The following is an 18,910-nucleotide window of genomic DNA, read 5'->3' on the forward strand; positions in this document are numbered from 1 at the left end:
GGTACAGTAAATGAAATGTCAAGAGGAAAAAGTACAAATGCCATGACATAGAACGGAACTATGGTAACCATGAGGCAGGAGGGAGGGAAGCAATTACCAATGTGTGAAAATAAGGTTGTACTTTAATTATATAAAATGGAAACTCAATAAAAATATTATATATAAAAATGTCTGATGACAGGCCAAGCCACATGTGGAGGAGAGGATTTCAACAAAATGTCAGCTGCATATACTGGTAATTTTATAAACCTTTATTGCCATCTCTTAAGGATGGTTGACATGGTGCACTGAACGTAGGTACAAACTGCCTCTATACTTTTGCAGGTATCTGCATAAAAGTGCATGGACTTGTTGATTTCTATAGGTCAACTATTGGGTACATGGTTGCCAAAGGCATACCTAGGGGGAAAGAATCACCACCATTCTAAGGCATGTATGCTGCTGCTGCAGTGAGATCAAATGCAGAAGCTTCCCATCCTTCTTGCACCACAGCACAAAGGTGATTTTTCCAAGGGGTGTGTGTGTTAATACAGCTCCTTGCCAAGGGTGCAAGTGATCCTAGGTACACTTCTGATAGGTGCACAGAATGTACACTCAATGAACACTGCATGTAAAAAGCTGTATTAGTGTACAGCCCAACTATTTGTGTACACAAGTACACATATTATATACTTGTTGAGTATAACATGGAGACATTCCACACGACCCTGATCTGTATTGTGTCACCTTTGGAGATGCACTTGGCTGGGACGCAGGAGTGGGTCTTCTCAGTGGTGGCACCCAGATTTGGAAGGGAGTTCCACACCACAAAGGGATTCAAATGACCTCCTCTCTTTCAAATTTTAGGATAGGAGGGTGGCAAAGATTTTTTATTCCACTGTGCCTTGAACCTATTTTAACCTCCTTCTGGGACAAGAGATTCATTGCACAATCAGAATGACTTCCATTCAAGCAGTGAAACTTGCCCTCCCTCTCTTCCTCCTGCATGCCTCCTCCAACCAGCTCTCGAGAGGTTTGTGGAAAATCCCATAACAGATCTTTTTGGGGGTGCAGGGGGTACAGAAGTGGAAGAAAGGGAGAGGAAAGTCCATTGCAAAGAAGTTCTGCTCACACAATGACTTTGATGGATACAACACAATGCATTTTTAGAACAGACCCATTTGTTTGATACCTCTCTCTTGCTACTTCTTTCGTGATTTAATACTTGCTTTTATTTTATTATTTTTATTGTACCTTTGCATTTTTAATGTGGAAGTTGCTTTGTGGTTCTTTTTGAGTGCTGGAAGGCAGGGCAGAATAAAATGAATTTTAAAAGGAAGAAAATAAATATATAATTTTCCATTCTGAAGTTTATAATTTTCAGCCCTACTTTGTAAGGAAAATTATCAAATTCCTCGGACTGTATCTAGACAAAGTTGAAAACAGGTACCATTAAATATATATAGAGAGAGGGAGAGAGAAAGATAGTAATATTTTAAGTCCAATTGATTTCAGCAGGATCCAATAACAGCAAAAAACGTAGGCTGGGTCCAACCACCTGAACATTAACATTTTGTGAAGTGTTTCCATATGAATGAGAAAGGGATTTTCATTCATAGCTTTTTATTTTAATGCTACTGTTTACATTGATTTAGAATGAAACAAATGTTAATTGATCCAAATTTATCATGCAATTCCATTTTCCAAATAGCTCCATTAATATCGCTCCATAACCTCTGGACAGTTGTGAGAAAAGAGAACTTTGAGCATATATGCAGTATAAATTAGGGCTTAGCCAATTTTGTCATCTGGCTGCAAAAATGAATACTAATAAGTCTTTCTTACCCGGTGCCATTAGTGAAACGTATTTGGCTGAGGTCACCAACATGAATAGGAAGTGCATCTTTCCCCTCCCCTAGCCCCCAGGCCTCCTCATGTACATGAAAGAAACAGCTGCAAGCTGGTGAGGTTGGCAGAATGTTTTAACCATTGTGTACTAAGAGATGAAACTCCTGCTAACCTTGTAGTTTTGCATATGGAAAAGCATGGGACTTGTCTGGTTTTTTGTTTTGTTTTTTTTTGAGAAAAATAACAAACTGCAAATATTTCTGGATTGTTTCAATTGGTGAAGAGCCAGTTGACTACTGAAGCTGTGAAATTAGCTGGGTATGGAACTTTTAACAAAAAGCGCATTGTGGCCAGCCTGAAAAAGCAGGTATTATTCAGAGGTGGAACAGAGACCAGGCAAGAGTCTCTGAACCTTAATGAAAGAAAAGCTCAACATTTACACTGTTGACTCCCAAAACCGGGACACATATCTTCTCATTCATGCTTCTGTGTGAGTCATGTGACCCGTGTAAGATCACGGAGCCCGAAAGACATGCTTTTGGGGGGCTGTGTTCTCACAGTGCCCAAAAACGTGGCTTTTGGGGGTTTGAGACCCCAAATAAGTGTTTTTTTCAGGACAAGATTTCTGCGGGAAACATGTAAGATCACAGCACCCTAAATGGCCACTGTGCTCTCAGGGGAAAATGCTTTTTATAGGGTATGTAGAGGTCACTGAGGAAGAGTTTGTGGAACCAAGGAGCCGTTGGCCATAAAAAGCTTGGGAACCACTGGAGTAAACCATACCAGAAGGAAAACTGGATGGTTTCCTTGCAGGCCCCTTAAGATACAGTCAACATACCACAAGTCCATTTCTAATCTCAATTTGATGTTCTGGCTTGGGACTGGGGTATCTGAGGAAATGCCTGTTGCTACATTAGGCTGCTCCTATGCTTAGGTTGCCTACAAATGTTCTTTCCCCAGTTGCTCCATTGAGGCAGAGGCAGCTGGTAACTGGAAAAAATCCACTGTTGGATGTGGCCTTCCCTTTGTGAAATTCAGGAGGCTCACCCACCACCTTTCCTGCTGTACCCCTGGCATCTTAAATCCTTGATTTGGTATGATGGTTTTTGCTTTTTAAAAGATAAATTAAATTCCACTAGTGCTGGTACATCTCCATGTTATGACAAGCCAATAATCATCAGGCTGCACTTCTTCCTTCCAAGTACTTTTAAAAAAATTACCTAGTTAAGATAGTTGATTAAACAATTCAGTCTGTGGATATGGACCTTTCCAATCATCCACAGATTGTAGAACTGACTCTGGACTTTTTAAGACCAAAATATGTAACCATAGTTCTTTTTAAAAAAAAATTGTTTCTTGTTTCAACAGAATTTATGACACTCATTTCTTTCTGGAAGTCTGTAAGAAAAATATTGACTTAATATATTAAGGGGATTGTTGTTAAATATTTGTTTGCTGGTAATTGTGCTCAAATTGGGCAACAATTGAGTGTTTTGTAATTAGAACAACTTAATGAGTTGGCTTTTATGATCAATGTTTCATTTGCACACAGTTGTTTTTCTGAAGTGTAAATTAAGTACCTCTTTCTGGGACCCTCTGCTTAAACCCATTAGCATCTTTTTATTACTTGGGCTTGGAAACAGTTTCCTTTTATTAAATGTGTTCTGCCAGCCACTTACTTTTCTGATTTGCAAAATCTCTTCCACTTTTCTTGTACCAAGTAAAAACGGTTGTGCTAACTTCATGAGAGGAATGCCATCCTGAACAGGGGTATGATGCTTCTCAGTTTTGGTAGACCAACTCTTGGTGGGGATGCTTGGAATAAATTAGCATTTATACAAAGCCCCATCAGCATACAAGGTAGCCATATGTCACACTTTAGAAAGGACTGTCCTCTATGTCATACTAATACTAACAATAACAGCTTTATATGTCACCTTATATCCAATAGACTCAATGTGGCTTGCACAGCAAATAATTTACTAGTTAAACAATACAGCAATAATAACAGCTAAATGTGATCTTGTTAAATGTTGCCCACTATACATTTCCCACCACGAAATTATCACAAGCAATCACCATAAAACAAAAAGTATCCAAAAACTATCCACCTGAATGAGTGAGAGACCACTATTAACATTCAAACACTTCAGTGTACAAAAAATACTTTATTTTCTTTTTAAAAAAATATTTATCATTTTCCATTTTACAATAATACATACAAGTTAACAAAACAAAAAAGAACATCAAATTGACTCTTCCCCCATCTGTGGTTCCTTCCACTTGATGTCTATATCTTCCTACCCACAAAAAACCCTTAATTATTTGCTTTCTCTAAAGATTTCTTTATATATTATTTACTGCTCATTTTACATTAACCCTGCTAACATTTTAAGTTGTTTACAATAACTTTTTAAATAGTCAATAATCCCACCCCCCCACCCCCGTCTTTATTAAACATTTTCTCCTCTTGGTTTCTTATTCTTCCCATTTGGCCATCTCTGCATACTCCATCAGTTTTAACTGTCAGTCCTCCTTGGTTGGAACTGCTTCTTCTTTCCATATATGAATGTAAATCATCCTGGCAGCCATCACTGAATACATAAATTGGTTTTTTTTCCTGGTCTTTGGGTATTGTTATGTACTGAGTTGAATAGGATCCAAACTGTAGCAGTCTGATTGGTCCTAGAACAATAGGATCCAAAAGGCAGCAGTCTGATTGGTCCTAGAACAATAGGATTCAGAATGCAGCAGTCTGATTGGTCCTAGAACAATGCAGCAGTATGATTGGTTGGCAGGAACCACCCAATCCTGCTCCAGATAGAAGTGAATCCACAACCTGATTGGCTTACAGTAGAATTCCAGAATTAGCCAATCATGTGCAGCCCATTGTGTAAATAATGTATATAAAGCAGATACTGTGAGGGGACATTCATTCATTCCTCCTCACCACTATGAGCTGAATAAAGAGCATGAAATCACTTTGCGACTCTGAGTATATTTCAGGTATGTATTGACCTATTAACCCTAAAAGAAAAGCTTCTGGTATTGTGGTAAAAGATACCTTCAACATTTTTTTTCCAGTTCATTATAAATCATTTTCCAGAAAGCTTTATAATGCTTTAAACACTTTCTTTCCCTCAAAGAATTCTGGGCATTGTTATTTGTTAAAAGTTGCCAGTAACTCTGTGAGGGGAAAACTACAATACCCAGAATTCTTTGAGGGGAAACTGTGTTTTCAATGTGCTTTGAAGGTATAGTGTGTACACAGCCTTGGTCTGGTGCAGAAAGAAATTGGAATCACATACACATCTCTGGGGAAAGTGTTCTAAAGATGAAGAACCACTGCAGTAAAGACCCTCCTTTCTATTTGAAGGGTTGTCCATAGTCCAAGCCTTGTTTAAAGGCAAAGAACCGTAAGAACAGAGAACAGCCACAGTCATGGTTTCTTTTGTTTTCCTTTGATTGATATGTACATTCTATTGATTTTTTTGCAGTTGTAGTCTCAAAAATTCACAAAATGTTTAAAAAAGAATATGAAGTTGCCCATCAACAGTTAGCAGCTGGACAGCAGATTAAGCTGGCATACAGGTCACCCAGACATATTTTCCTCGCCCCATTGGGAATAAAAAGCAATTTTTATTCAGATTGTTGTGCTTGCTTCCGAATCTGCATCACTACATATAAATTAGCAAAACCATTTCCCTCTTTTTAGATTATGTGAAAGTGTCCACTCTCATCTTGGCGCAGTGTTGTCAATTAAATAGTTGCATTTTGTTATACAGCTTTAAAAACAATTAAAATTATTTACAAAAAGTAATAATAATGGAGGGGGGGCAATGTTCTGGACTGCTTTATTTTGTCTCCCTTTAACAGGCACCTGAATTGCAAAAATCAGCAGGTGAAGCTTTTCATAGCTTCGAGAGAAGTGTTATTATCAGGAAACGTTTGCAGATCAAGCTGAACCACTTTTTTTGGGCAGCACAATATAACAAGTTAGTGTACTTAGCAAGGAGGGTCTTGAAAAAGCAATCTCTTACACCTAGGCTGCAATTTGAACCAAGTGCCATAGTTACTAAGCCAAGAAATACCAAATCCATTAATAGGATAAGTACATGTTTCTGTGTTGTTATTATACCTGTTAATATAAGGAAACATAACACTAGGCCTATTATTCAGATTGGCTTTATTAACAAATTGAATACCACCATAAATCTTTTTGAGATTAGTTCATAAAATGTTGGTTACCATGATGCAAAGTAGGGCCAACTGATATAAGTGCAGCTGGTGGGTGTAGAGGAATAAGGGCAATAATTTGCCCTGAAATCTGTGGGTGAGATCCGCCATAGAAATAGAATATCCCACTGATGACTCTCATCCCCTCGTCCTCTGTCTGTAAAAAAAACACAAGGCAGTTGAACCTTTCGATCTTCATGGGTTCTTAGCCAATCTCATTAACTTCCAAAAACCAGTTAAGAACAACTTTCTAAAGAACAGTTAAAAATTCCTACAATCGCTACTCTCAAACCACCAGTTTCCGGGTTTCCGGGGACAGAACCCTCAGCTATCAAACACCTGGGTAAACAGGTCAAAACTAAACACGTCTCTCCAAACCTGATGAATGACCATTACAATGGCAGATTCTATTCCAAGGTAAGTCTAATGATAAAGAACCTTAATAAGCAGGGAGGGCCTTCAAGCCAGGTATGAATTTAGGGGAGTGTGCCCAGTTCACCTGCACTGGGCACCGCTCAGAGAGGGTGCTGCAACAGTGATGGAAGATGAGAGGGCGGGGGGGGGGGATTTTGGTGGTGCTCAGGGTGCCACTGAAATTAAAAAACCCAAAGTCTGCCACTGCTGAAGCTGCCCATTGACAGTGAGCATCTGGACAGAACACTGAACAGGCACTTGGGATACTTGGTCACTCCCCCCGCTATTGTGAAATGTACTGGCGTCCCCCACTTACGCAAGATCGATTCGCATTTGACCACATATACATGTGGCACCAGGAAAATAAATAAATAGATAAATTCAAACCAGGAAATGGTGGGAGAGAACTCGTGGCTTATGAAGAGACCCCCCTGCCCCCTGGAGCTTGAAGAGGACTTTAGTAAGGGCAGAGGAAGTCCCAAAGAGATTGGAGGCACAGCAGGGCATTGTTTAGGCTGCTCAGCCTCCCCGCCTAACAGCTGATGTGTGGGGTAGCACAGCAGCAATCGCTTTCCTGTGCAGCCTCCAGCCAGCCACACAGCTTCAACTCTAGTTGATGAGAGAGTTGTGAGGAGGGGGGGACAACAGGTGTTTAGGGACTTTTAAGCAGGTGCTCCCCACTTACACGATTTTCACTTATGTGCACAGTGGCCCCATGTAAGTGAGGGACACACCCCTGTGCTCTATTTCTATTTCTATTAAAGTAAAAAGGTAAAGGTAAAGGGACCCCTGACCATTAGGTCCAGTCGCGAACAACTCTGGGGTTGCGGTGCTCATTTCACTTTATTGGCCGAGGGAGCCAGTGTACAGCTTCCGGGTCATGTGGCCAGCAGGACTAAGCCGCTTCTGGCGAACCAGAAGAGTGCACAGAAACGGCGTTTACCTTCCCACCGGAGCGGTACCTATTTATCTACTTGCACTTTGACGTGCTTTCGAACTGCTAGGTTGGCAGGAGCAGGGACCGAGCAACAGGAGCTCACCCTGTCACGGGGATTCGAACCGCCGACCTTCTGATTGGCAAGTCCTGGGCTCTGTGGTTTAACCCACAGTGCCACCCGCGTCCCTTTTCTATTATAGTAATTCTTTCTAATTCTATGAACATATATGTGTGCATTTTGTGCAAATTTGTGTTCTCGTCTCTCCTCTTTTATATGTGTGTGTGTGGTGTGTGAAGCAGCCATGCTACTCAATCTGTTGGGAACAAACCCAGAAGAGGAAGATCATGACACTCAAGTGTAAAAGAAAAGCAGGAAGGCCAGTAAAATTATTCTCTCTCTCCTCCACACAACCGGAATTGTAGGCTGTTAGCAGCCTCACTGGGGAACATTGTGGCCCATACATTATTAAATGTAATTACATTGTTACTTATAGATTCGATTAAACGACTTGTGTGTGGGGGAATTCTATAGCAATTCAGAGCACAGCACGTGCAACAGTTACATTAACCTTTAATAATCATCCTTTCCCCACCACTCTGTGGTAACAACCGTATTAATTAGTTATGAAATGATTAAATGTGGAGTGCCTGAACATTGTCATCAATCTCGCCACATGGGTACCTTTGAAGGGGTGCCTGGCACTGTGCCACACCCTGAAAAAGCCATCCGGGAAGGTTCCCTCTCCTCCCCTCCCCTCCCAGCAGCTGTGCTGCAGGACCTCTGAAGCTAGGAGGATAAATGAACTTAGGCGCTTGGAAGCCGAATGGGCAAAACCAAGCACAGCTAGCTCTTTACTGCCTTTTGGGACTCTAGTAGAGTCCTGCAAATCCCTGTGGCCGACAGTCTGCTGCTTACTTGACTTGCTGAGATCAAACTTCCTTTTTCCTAACTGGTACGATACAATATCTCAATCATTCTTATTTTACATTGTTTTATAGAGTTCTTTGTATGTATGTATTGTTTGCTTATCTCTATCTATCATCTATGCATGCTGATCTGAGCGGCTTCAACCAAAAGAGTGCCAGACTAATGCTCTAGCTAACTAAAATAAGGAAACAATTCTTCTTGGCCTAGTGCTGACCAATCATTTCACAGGGATTCTGGGGTTGTGGTGGACAGCTAGATGAAAAAAAATCAATCCAGTGGGCAGCTGCTGTGCTGGGGTGCTGAAAAGGTGAATTCAGTTTTGGGGATCATTAGGAAATGGATTGAAAATAAGTCTGCCAGTATTACAATACCTTTATATAAACTTATGGTGAGATCACACTAGGTATCATGTGAAGGTCTCTGCATCTCAAAAGCTGGAAAAGGTGCAGGAAAGGACAATCACTAGACTGGAGCAATTCCTCCATGAAGAACAGTTACAACAATGGGGGCTTTTAACTTGAAGAAAAAATTAGAAAGGTGGACGTAATGAAATGGTGTATGCTGTGGCTGTCTTAATAATACTTAGCATTTGCATGACACTTTCAAATGTTGCAAACATGTCACATACAATATCTAATTGTAATCCTTACCACAAACTTGCAATCTGTAATCAGTACTATTATTCTATCCCATACTGCAGATGCGGGGGGCTAAGGCTGAGGCCAAATGACTTTAAGCAAAACAAAACAATTTATATTGAAATTTTCTCTGACAAATAAGAAATGCATAACAAACAAAATAGACATAACAAAACTCGACTGTGAACTAAAGAGGAAAAAGAGAAAAATATAGAAGCGGAAATCTGGAAGACTGAAAGAGGTAACATACATTTTTAATCTAAAGGCTGAAAGTGTTTAGGTATAATGCCCACAGCTTTTTCCCCAGCTGGAATTCACTGGAACTCAGTTCCAGCAAGTCTCAGGTGTGTGCCATTGCCATGATAACAGAACAAGGGAGACATTTATGATGAGTTCCAGCACCTCTTTTTCTAGCAATACCTGTCCATAATGGGTGATGGAGATCTGGGGGGAGGACTGTTACCTGCCGTTTTAAAACAAATTCAACAAATGGAAGCCAAGCAACTCAGAATGGTGTGAATTCTTGAAAAAGGCAAGATCTGAACTTCCTGATTTGTAGCTCTGTCTCTTAGTTGCTACACGACACCAGCTTTCTTTTTGTTAACCAAAATGGAAGAACAGACTGTTTTATTTTCAGGGAAGTGACTCACAATTCATTTATTTGCTTTTTTAAAAAACAAACAAACCCAAAAACCCCTGCAGCCTTGTTTTCTTGAGGATTAACAAAGAGAAGCAAAGAGCAATGCTAGCTGTAATGAACTTCCAGCAGCCAGGCTCCAAGCTGAACCAATGGCTTCATGTGTCTTTAATGCAGAACTTAATCAAAGCACCAAATATCTGGTTGTGGAACAGAGTCATATCACTATTTATTCCCAGAAGTAAACTGTACACAAAGCCACAGCTCCATCCACACCAACATAAATCGCCCTCTTCAACCTCCTGTATTGCCATCCCATAAAGCTGCAATTGTTGTTGCAGAACTGCGGGAATGCAGCCAAGCGAGAGGCATTACTTTATACGCTAGCTTGATGTTGTTAACAGGGATATTGTAAATGCACAATGTCATATGTTTTCTTTCCCTTTTTTGTATATTTTATGTATTTTAATCTTTGCTTATAATGGACTTTTCAGCCTGGGTTATACATAACGAGCTTGCTCAGTGGAGGAGAGGATAAAACTACAGTGACAGCTCCGTGTTGAGGCAAAAAACAAAAGCAGGCTACATTGTCTTTCCATCTAACTGACTGAGGCATGGTGCTGCATCCAAATGAGGGAAAAGGGCAACATGACAGAGAATTGTTTAGCTGTGCCATAGTTTCTTCGGGACATCAGTGCCAACTCAAACTGTGCACCTCATTTCCATCCTAGCAACACAATCCTTCGTTACATATGTTATCAGGTTGTTCTGATCACTGTGTCAGATGACATGTCAGTATTGTGGGAGGGAAAATATGTAAATCCCCATGACCCACATGTGTGGGGTAAATAACAAAAGAATTGGCTGGGTGCCTGGATTCAAAATGCGGAGCTAAACACACTCTCTAGCGGGAGAAAGCCGAAGTAGCAGAGTTTAAACACACAAAAGTCAAGCAGCAATATAGCATTAGGAATATAGCTTGTTAGACCCTTGTATCCCAATTAGTTTGCTTGCAAACAGTGCTCCTCTCTCTTTTACACCTTTTGCGATGAGCAGACCACACACTGTTAAGTAAGTTTAAAATGCCTTACTTACAAAATGCTCCAAAGGTCAGATTAGTGCATTTATCCAAGCAGCAGCAAGGAGAACATAGGCAGAATATTCTTGGGTATAAAATAAAGAAAGATAGCTTCAAAGACGTGCTCTAAGCTTGCAGCTTGCTTAGACTCCTCTTCCTTGGAGAGGAGAGAGAATTAGGGTACAGGAAGAAGAAAGTTTCACTTCCTTCCTCAACAGAGAAGAAAGGACATGACCTATGTTGAGTCTAGGGACACAGCTCTATTGTCCTAACCCATTCATGTACTACCTAGCTGTATTTGAATGCAATCTCCCACAAGTATCTAGGTGCTGGCTCTTCAATATGCAACCCACAAACTGCATTTGAGTTGCTTCTTGGGGAAAGGCCATAGCTCTGTGGTAGAGCATCTGCTTTGCACACAGAAAGTCATATATTCAATCCCTGGCATCTCTAGATGGGGCTGGGAATGAACTCTGTTTGAAATCCTGGAGACCTACTGCCAGTCAGTGTAGATAATGCTCAGTTTGATTGACCACTGGAATAAAGCAGCTTCCTACATAGATACTGACTGGCCCCATGATGCCTTGTGTGTGTCAAACAAGTACATTTTGCTGCAGTAAATTCTGCAGCAGGGTTGATACACATATAAACGCAAAGAGTAGTGACCCCAACTGACATTTACAATGACAGATTGTTTGGATTCTAATAAAGCAGATCCATGTGTGTGTTGCCTTATTTATAATTATTTGAGCATAACATCAAGAAACATTAGCAACAAATGAAACAGAACATTCAGCCTCAAATGGTCTGACTCAGTTTAAAGCAGGGGTGGGGATCAGCGTCATGGACCAAATTTGACTGGAAGGTGGATCTAGCCACCTGTTGATCACATGATATCATATGAGGTTGGATGGCGGCTAACAGATTGAGGTTGAATCCTGACAAGACAGAAGTACTGTTTTTGGGGGACAGGAGGCGGGCAGGTGTGGAGGATTCCCTGGTCCTGAATGGGGTAACTGTGCCCCTGAAGGACCAGGTGCGCAGCCTGGGAGTCATTTTGGACTCACAGCTGTCCATGGAGGCACAGGTCAAATCTGTGTCCAGGGCAGCTGTTTACCAGCTCCATCTGGTACGCAGGCTGAGACCCTATCTGCCTGCGGACTGCCTCGCCAGAGTGGTGCATGCTCTGGTTATCTCCCGCTTGGATTACTGCAATGCGCTCTACGTGGGGCTACCTTTGAAGGTGACCCGGAAACTACAACTAATCCAGAACGCGGCAGCTAGACTGGTGACTGGGAGCGGCCGCAGAGACCACATAACACCGGTCTTGAAAGACCTACATTGGCTCCCAGTACGTTTCCGAGCACAATTCAAAGTGTTGGTGCTGACCTTTAAAGCCCTAAACGGCCTTGGTCCAGTATATCTGAAGGAGCGTCTCCTCCCCCATCGTTCTACCCGGACACTGAGGTCCAGCACTGAGGGCCTTCTGGCGGTTCCCTCACTGCGAGAAGCCAAGTTACAGGGAACCAGGCAGAGGGCCTTCTCGGTAGTGGCGCCTTCCCTGTGGAACACCCTCCCATCAGATGTCAAAGAGAACAACAACTACCAGGCTTTTAGAAGACATCTGAAGGCAGCCCTGTTTCGGGAAGCTTTTAATGTTTGATGTATTATAGTATTTTAATATTCTTTTGGAAGCCGCCCAGAGTGGCCGGGGAAGCCCAGCCAGATGGGCGGGGTATAAATAATAAATTATTATTATTATTATTATTATTATTATGACTGATAGGTGGGTTGTCCCACCCACCTGTCAACATGTCTTTTGGCATTTCCAAGCACTTGCTTTGAGAAGGCTGCATTTTATTGTGTGCCTCCTTTAGCGGTGGTAGCAGTCATGGGGGTGGCGGCAAGGTAACAAATGGGAGACTTCCTCCTCTTCTTCCTGCCCCCCACAATTCCCTTCCATCGCCAACATTGGGGATGGAAAGAAGAAACACAGGGAGGCTTTGAAAGCCCTTTACTATCCTGCCCATTTCTCCTGTGCAGCCCCTCTGTTTGAGAGTCACAAAGGGCTTTCAAAGCCTCACCACACAGTTCCCATCTGCATGTTGCAGCGTTCAGCATGTTAGACTAGGAGGACCAGGGAGATGGGTTCAGATGCTCACTGGGCTTACTTGAGTCAGTCCTACCTCACCCCACCCTATGACACAGGATTGTTGTAAGAACAAAATAGGGGAATTGGGGGAATCCTGTGCATCACCCGGAGTTTCTTGACTTACAAAACTATATCTGATAATACAGGGGGGATTTTTATTGGAACCATTAGGGAGATTACCCTTCAGTCACTCCCTTCAATGTTGGTTAGGGGATTAAACTCATCTGTAATGGTCTAAAATAATTTTACCCATTGTCATTCTCCCTGCAGCTATGCCATGGTGAGGAAGGAATGGGGAAGGGGGAACAAAGAACCACAGTAGATGCTGCAAATTTCCAAGCGAGGGAGCAGAGCTCTGATCCCAAAATGCCCGCGTGACAACTAATTAACCTTTTCTGCATTTGACAGGAGGCTTCAACAGAAATGGAAGATGTGGGGCTTGATGTTATTCCCTCAACTTGTATAAATAATTCATAACCTCTAGCCCTGCAGTCAGTTGAACATCTCAGCTAATCACCCAGGCTTATGTGGACATTGCCTAGAAAAAAAAGCCCACCCCCAAACCCCACATTTAACAAAAAATTAAATGGAACAGATTTTCCAATGGAAAGAATATCTACAGGCAGCAGGTAGCCACGTTGAGTAATTAATATGACCTTTGCCTCTTGTTGAATCTATCAGTGGGGCTGTAAGTATCCCACGTGGCCTACAGGATGGGAGGGTCTCCATCACAGGAGCTCATTGTTATTCTCCTGTATTCTATCAGCAGAGCACAAAATCCCTCTGCAGGACAGGTCAGGCTGAAAGGTTCCTGAATTTAAAGGCTTATGAGAGGTAGCAAGGAGGGGGGAAAAAGCTTATAATAATTCACTCCATAGGATTTTGGTATTGGGACTTATTGCCATGCTGATCCCTGAGAATGAGAGATCATTAATGTCTTTTATGGGAGCAACTTCTTTGGACGGAGGCGTGTGCCACATTTTGATTTACCCATAGCTCTGTTTAATGTTACCCATCAGGGCAGATGCAGTGCTTAACTGTTTTGAACTCCAGCCACTCAGCAGATAAGAGTCCCCACTGAAAATCATTTTTCTGCCTAATTACTGTCATCCAACACATTGCTACTCTGCTTCATTCATGTCATGCGCCTGTAACACAGTGTGGTAATCGAGAACTTCCAGTGCTAAAAGAAACTGATAGTGGGTTGCTCCAAAAAAAAGGAGATCAACTTACCTGCACAGCCTTTAGCTATGCGGCCTTGGCTGCAGATGTATCTTCTGTGAATCATGTTCAGTGGATCCACGTTGCTGACGTAATTAGCAACTTTATTAGTTAGTAATTGCTAGGTCATTGGTCACTAAAGTTTTATTTTCCTATGTTTTATTGGCATTATCTACTTCCATGGTCACCCTTTTTTGCTCAACATGGTCTTGAAAGCAGCTTATGTTTAGGGCCAGCCCTATCATTAGGTTGAGTCAAGCAGCTGCTTTAGGTGGCAGATGCTGGGGCATGATACTGCAAAGGATGCTGGATGGCATGAACTGGTTGGATGAAGGGGAGAGGTGAGAGGCACCATCTGGGGAACCCCCAAGGGAAACCCCAGAGGAGGAAGACTCAGAGCCAGGGGATTGGTGGTGGGACACTGAGGAGAGGTCAGATGGAGAAAGCTGGGAGGAGGGGCTGAATGCTGAAGGGCAACAGGGTTTAATGAGCAGGAAGAACCTGTGACAGGGAGCAGTTCAGACTCCAAGGTTGAAGGCTGCAGAATCCAGGGAGTCTCCTTCTCCTGCTGCGACGAGCTCCCCACACCCCCAGTCTCCAAGAATTTGCAGAGTAATATTAAAAGCAGAGCAGAAGTCAGAAGTGTGAAGGTGCAGTTTGAGACTGTTTGGGAAACATCAGAGAGAGGAGGGGTCTTAGAGAGGTGTGGAAAGCAGGGACCTTCAGTCCTGGCAACTGCTCCATATAGGGGCAAGACCTACTGGGAAGGGTTGCTGAGACCACTAGGCTGAGTTGTATGTTTGTTTCATTGAACAAAGAGTTAACGTCTCTGTCAATGGAGATCTGCTTGCTTTATTGCTGACCTGTATCTGACTCCGGGGACTGCACATGGGAGAAGTATGGTAGCCTTAGCCGAGGCCATTTAGGGCAGGTATTCCTTAGTCTTTGGCTAGAAATGTGGAGGCATGTGGGTATGGAAACATGTGAAGCAAGGAGACATTGCATACCTGGGGAAGAAATGAAAAGAAACATGCAAGAAGCACGTTCCCCCACAAAAAGGAGAAAAATAATTTACAGTGACATTTAAAATGATATTGTTACTGCTGCCCTTCAATCTTTCTTAACACTTTGTAATATTAACTCATAAGATTTAAATGCAGGCTCTGAAAATTAACAGTATCAAGGGAAAATTGCAGAAATCCAATGAAAATGGAGACAAGCGAGGGAGAGGGAGAGAGAAAAGAGAAAGAAAGACCCAGCTGAGCTGAGTATTTTACTGTATTATCAAGGCACTCAATTGCTCACATTAACCCAATCTATTGGATTTATTTTATTTTATTTTTTACATATTACTGAGTTTAGAGCAATATGTGATAAATATTCCAATTTCTCATGGTGGCAAAAAAGGAGAGATAAGTGCAGGAATGTAAGCAAATTTGATTAGAAGCAGAAATGGGAGTAGAAATTGCCACAATTTGCATGTTTGTCTGAGGTCAGGAATGGAAATCACGGAAGTGAATACGAGCAGTTTTAGCTATCAGTGGTTTGCTTGTTTTTAAGTCTATGAACATGAGACAATTACAATATTTTCTGCATGGTCTTTAACATTTCCCTCCCATTGAGGTATATTGGAATTAATAGCACAATTAATTACATAATTAATTACGTTTGTTTCAGCCAGAGCAGAAAGTGAGATGAATAACGTAAGTTTTAGTGGAATCCAAACCTTAGAGGAACCTAAACAGCACTGATTGTGAGAAACAGAGGTTGGGAGGGAAATTGTTGCTTCCTTACATCCCTAGAAAGGTATTAGAATTGGTGTTTGATTACTGAAAAGTTATCAAAACAATCTTATACCCTAGTTCCACAAATGCACTGTGATTCAAGGCTGTCACAGCATCCTGTCCTATTTCCTATCAGAAAAGAAGAAGAGCAAAGCAGACTGCTCTGAGAACCACAAAATGGATCAAAAACAATGGCTACATCTACAACATTCATGCTAAGACTGTCGGTATTCAGTAATCATCTGCCGGTGAGATGTTGCTGCAAAGATGTCATTAAAGATGTTATTTATTTTTTAAAAAATATTCCTTCTCTAGGCAAAGCCCATCCAAAGCAGCTTGCATTAAGAAAACCTACAATTTTTAAAAAAATAAAACAACAACAAAACCAACCCTCACTACTACAAATCACCAACAGAAGCGTACCTAGGGATTGGTTACGATGGCCCCCACTGCAGATCTGCTGAGAGGCAGTTCCAAAGCCGTGAGGCCACTTGCTTTACAGACCTGGGTGTGTGGGGGCATACCAAGAGGGAGACAACATGACAGTGATATGGACATGTTACAGAGATAATATAATTCCTCCGTGTCAGAAGATATCCCTACTATGTCAGCTAACCCCACCCACACTCCAGGCACAATGATGCCAACAGCACCCTACACTAGCACCCGAGTTCCCCAGGCATCCCTGCATACAGGAGTTCCAATCCCCTCAACACACAAAGGGAAGGGAGGAAAAGGAGTATAACACATGGCCTACAAAGCTCACTTCAAGGTAGCCTCATAGAGAGGACCAGTTCTGCTCTAGGCAAGGGCTCAAGAATTCACAACGAGGGAGACAAAACCATTCGCTAGGCAGGAAATGGATGAACCAGGACAGGCAATAAGGGAGCTCACAGCTGTGTTTCCAAAGGAGCCACGTCCATTAGCTTGCTGCAGAAGGCATGGGTTTTGGAAGCAGGTGGAGTGAGCTCACAACCCACCAGGGGAATGGGAGCAACAAAGGCTTACTCGTCTTTTGAACACCTGGCGAGTGACAGTTCTGTCAGAAGCAAGATCCAAGATCCAAGGACTCAAAGTTGCACTGCCAGCTCCACAGACAAGATCCCTATCCTCTCTGCCATAGCAGAATTGCTGACGCTCCACAGTAGAACATCTGCTTTGCATGCAGAATGTCCCAGGTTCAATCCCTGGTGTCTCCAGGTGGGTCTGGGAGGGAACTCTGTCTGAAACCCTGGACAGCATTGGCAGTCTGTGTAGGCAATATGGAGTTTTATGGACCCAATGATCTAACTCAGTATAAGGCTTCCTATTTTTCCTAATTCAAGTCAAGTAACCTTTATTGGCATCACATAGGAACATTCAGAATACATTCAGAATACATTCAGAATAAATACACCAGTGCGATCTTGTTGCCACTTCAACACCACAGTCGTTTGCCAAAGGAAAGAAGAGGCGAGCAGTTCGTTTCATCTCTGTGGGTGTCCACAAGGGGGTTTCTGTGGGCTTCCAGCAAGGGCAGGATCCTGTATTGCTTTGAGCCTATCCACATATGCCAGGACAATACAGGTTGCAAAAGGGAAGGGGCCCTAGCACAGTGAAACAACACACTATTTACATCTCGGTGATCCCAGGTTGAAACAAAGGGCCTGGAGACTTCCGGGTTAGCGCCTCTGGCAATGGCGGATTTCCTCTGATCAGGAGGAATCCGCTCCATGAGAATTAGGGTCTGGACCGCCGAGGCGAGGCGGAGACCCATTAAAAACCACAGGCGGGAGAAGCCTGTGGACGTGGGATTCGGCTGGCACCTTTCGCGTCTCCCCTACTCGCGGGGAAACCCGGTTTCGGGGATCCGGAGCGACGTGGGGTGAATGGCGCGGTGCTTCGAATCGACTGCTCTTTTCACGGAGTGAAGCTGCATTGCTGTTGCCGGAGAGCGCTGACTTTTTCCTGTGGACAATTGGATTTTAAACAACTGCCCGTGAGTAGAATGGAAAATTAGACTATAAAATTTCTTAATTTGGTACCAAAGCGGGAAGGTCTAAACAGGAAGTCCGCCTTCTGCTTTTGTAAATAGATTGAAGCAAAGACATTGCAAGCTAGAGTCTGGAAAGTCATTTGTAAAGGATTAAATTTTCATCATTTAAAACTACTGAACCCCCCTTGGAAGCAGGAGAAGAGGGGGGAATCTTTTTTAAACTGTTTAAACCTGCAGAAGAGAGAGTAAAGAAAGATAAATTTCCACCGTCTTGAACCTGGGAGCGGGGTGTCAAGACAGACGTTTTGGGGAAATTCATTGACTGTGGACAAACGTTTTTGACAGATAGTTTTAAAAAAAAGAGAAACATATTGATTCCATTGCTCCCTTTTGCATTTAAAAGGAACAAAATATCCGAAAAAGGAAAGGAACTTTGTTGCTAGATCTGCTTTTAAAAGGACGGATACAAATAGAAATTGTTTCCCCTAGAGGGAGCTTGTGAAACTGTTATTAGAGTTGAACTGGGGAGCTTTGCAGCTGCAGAGATTAAAGATCGTGGGACCAGACTTTGACCTTGAACAAGAATATGCTTAGAAGAAGTTTTAGTGCTTGCTCTTTGCAAGACAAGTGCTTTATTGGAACAGTTACATGAGAAGATGGATTTGATGACTGTTGCAGTCAAAAATTTTGGACAAACAGTGAATACTTATATAGAACCCACTCAGGAATTAATTCAGGAATGTGCTTTGACAGACCAGATAAAGGAGGAGGTTGTTGCTGAACCTCAAGTAGCAGAAATGGAGAGAGCTGCGGCCCAGCAGGAACATAAGTTGTTGGATTTGATGAATGAACCTGGAAAAAGTCAGATTTGGAGAGATAGAGTTCTGTCTGGCTTGGAGATGGGGGGCTGGATGGATCCCCCTATGCAGGGATGTTTTGACCTTTCGAGTCTGGCTTTGGGCCGGGGGGAGTTGGGAATTGTGGGGGCCCTTAACTTTGGAGGGACTTTGAAACATGCCTTTAAATATCACATGGATTACAGTGTTGACTATGGCAAATGGGCTGACCTGTCGAGAAGGGACA

General features: G+C 42.5%; 1 long non-coding RNA gene across 1 annotated transcript in view; it reads right to left on the minus strand.

Moving 5' to 3' along the window:
- Positions 1-6,086: 6,086 nt before the first annotated feature.
- LOC308474254 overlaps positions 6,087-18,910 on the minus strand; it is a 38,645-nt gene continuing 25,821 nt past the window's right edge. Inside the window, exons 3-4 of the long non-coding RNA XR_013984622.1 lie at positions 8,714-8,776; positions 6,087-6,220 (exon numbers count right to left, since the gene is read on the minus strand). This is a non-coding gene — a long non-coding RNA (uncharacterized lncRNA). The remainder of the gene's footprint in view (positions 6,221-8,713; positions 8,777-18,910) is intronic.

This window comes from Podarcis pityusensis, assembly GCF_964106645.2.
Source record: "Podarcis pityusensis genome assembly, chromosome: 3".
NCBI classification, from domain to species: Eukaryota; Metazoa; Chordata; class Lepidosauria; order Squamata; family Lacertidae; genus Podarcis; species Podarcis pityusensis.